Here is a 3139-nt window from a genome sequence, read left to right on the forward strand (position 1 = left end):
GAATCTACCCTCTCTCCTCTGGTGTTACTCAGCTCTTTGTGTGTAACTGTCATCTCTTACCTCTACATAATTGTGACTGTCTTGAACATGCAGATCAGTGGCAGCCGTGGGAAGACTTTTTCAACCTGTGCCTCTCATCTAACAGTCGCTTCCATCTTCTATGGCAGTGCCATCTTCATGTACTCTTTGCCCAGCAAGGGTCATTCTCGGGATGCCCAGAAAGCTGTGGCAGTTCTAGCTGCTGTGGTCACCCCGTTACTGAACCCTTTTATTTACACTTTGAGGAATGAGAAGGTCAAGGATGCTTTACGAGACTGTTTGCAAAGACTGTTTGTATTTTATGAGAAGAAACCATTGGAAACACTTAGCCAACCTTGGCTGATCTCAAACAAATCAACATAGAGTTGGAGTTTGTTGATACATGGATAAGAGAACTATCACCTACTGCTGTAGTCTAAGATAAGATAAGATAACCTTTATTGTCATTTTTATACTGTGGGCACAATGGCACACATCAAAAATGAAATTTAGTTGCCCGCTCTCAAAGTGAAACACATACATGACACACACCTAAACATACTATGAACAACATATGTATAGACCCATATCCCTACATATATGTATGAAATAAATATTAAATATTGTCCATCTTGAATATATAACAGAAGGAGGAAGCTTGAGAGTTTGCAAGGTTAATGCTGTATGGAATGAATCTATGGCTGAATCTGGATGTTCTGCTGCAGATACCATGAAGCCTCCTCCCAGAAGGTAACAAGGAAAACAGATTGTGAAGAGGATGTGTAGTGTCCCAGATAATCTTACGGACCCTGCTCAAGCAACAATTCTGTGCTATGTCCTGGATGGGAGGGAGGGAACTGCCAATGATCTTTTCGGCCATTCTCATCACTCTCTGCACCGCCTTCCTGTCTGTAGCAGTGATGCCTCCACACCAGATTGTGGTGCTGTATGATAGGATGCTCTCGATTGTCCCCCTTTAGAAAGTGGTCAGGACAGGGGAAGGAAGATGTGCTTTTTTCATGCTGTGCAGAAAATGCAGGTGCTGCTGTGCCCGCTTCACCAGTTTCTCACTGTTGAGCGACCAAGTCAGCCTACTCGTTAGCTGCACACCCAGGAATTTGATGCTGGTAACCATCTCCACAGGTGAATCATTTATGCACAGAGAAGTGTGGCTGTGCCTGCCTTTTCTGAAATCAACAATGATCTCTTTGGTTTTTCCAGTATTTAAAACTAGGCTGTTTTTCTTATACCAGTTCACCAACCTTCAACCTCCTTGCGGTAAGCTTCCACGTTGTCATCCTGAATAAGGCCCACTACTGCAGAAGATTGGGATCTCAAAAGTACATCCTAGAAGAGCACAATGAAAAAGGGACTTCTGTGCTGCTACTAGGAGAACAGCATGGGTATGGCCACAGTTACATCAGAGTTAAATTTTGTGAAAGGTGGTTTTTATATTATGATGGATTGTTCAGGACTTGGAAACAATCTGTGTACATTTTGATGCTTTGGAATTGTTGCATTTCTATTTCTAGTTGTAATCCTGATCTTGAATGAAGACTAGCACTGAAATTCTCCTCTATTGGGACTAGAATTCTTGCTTGGCTCTTCCTTAGATCTCAGCACTCTTGGTTGGTCTTTCACTCTTCTTGGCTTTTAATTTCTAAGTTACTATTAGAGGAATGTAACTGGTGATGTATTTTCAAATATATGTGTAAGTATGCAAGGAACAGAATTATTTTCACCCACGTAATGTGAAACTGTCACATCATCCTTTTGAAAAAAAATCGTTTTGGGTTGCAGTATCAATACTATTTAAGAAAAAAAAAGCAGCTGACATAAATTGATTTCTTTCCTAATTGTAATTTAAGTCTTATATGAGAAATATTTGCAAATCAGGAACAGAACAGAGATGATATAAACAAATAATGATGTATATTTAGAGGTATGCAACTATGGAAGCTGGGAGGAAATAAGTAAGGTGTTGTGTCTGGATACAGATCAATGACTTTTGAGTCATCATAGCAGGCTTCTAGTGGAGAAAAGGTGACGTATTTCCTAGATATGTTGTGACATTCCAGATGGATTATACACTACCCATGATTCAACAGATCACTTCTTTTCATTATTTCTCCAATCATGTCCCCCCTCCCTAAAACAGGAATGTCCCAATGCTTCGTGTGACAGCTATTCCGCCACTATTTCCTAGCTTTATAAGAAAAGTACCTATCAGCCACATAGTCAGATGAACAGAACAGAACAGAACAGAACAGAACAGAACAGAACAGAACAGAACAGAACAGAACAGACTAGACTAGACTAGACTAGACTAGACTAGAATAGAATAGAATAGAATAGAATAGAATAGAATAGAATAGAATAGAATAGAATAGAATAGAATAGCTTTGTTGGCCAGGTTTTATCGGACACACAAGGAATTTGTCTCTGGTGCATAAACTCTCAATGTACATACAAATAACAAAGTAATCTAATCATAAGACACCCATAAGAGAATGTAATAGAAAAGATAAGCTATACCCTTAGACATAAGACAGTAAGACATAAGACAGTATTGTGGGAATTACGTGTTTCAGCAGAAGCACCTAATTCCCACAATAACTCCCCCACAGAAAGAGGTGGGAGGGTGAGATTGGGAATCATGAATGGTCAAGAGGAAGAGTTGCATTCAACTAGAAAATTAATTTGGTGTGATTTTAAATACAGCCTAATTATTTATTTAAAACATTTACATAGCCGCCCATCTTATAACCAACTTTCAATCCAATCCAATCCAACCTAACCCAATACCATTTTAATCCAATCCAATCCCATCCTGACTTTGCTAACACCTTTTGCACTGTGTGCTTCAAAAAGTAACAAAGCCTGTATCATAGTTACATATCACAGAGGTTGGGTTCACAGAGTTTAAGTCAAAAGCAAACCACAACAAAACTTGGTATGTTGCATGACAGAGAGCAAAACAAAGCCCAAAGTATGAGGAACATGAGCACAATGATTTTCTCTGACTTTGGGTTTGACATCAATAAAGGAATCAGATACAGAATACTTGAGAGATCCTTGGTGCTCTCTGAGCTTGTTCATTTTCTTGCAGACATTTCATTAC

Source organism: Protobothrops mucrosquamatus, unplaced genomic scaffold, assembly GCF_001527695.2.
Source record: "Protobothrops mucrosquamatus isolate PMUCROS unplaced genomic scaffold, P.Mucros_1.0 scaffold1188, whole genome shotgun sequence".
NCBI lineage: Eukaryota > Metazoa > Chordata > Lepidosauria > Squamata > Viperidae > Protobothrops > Protobothrops mucrosquamatus.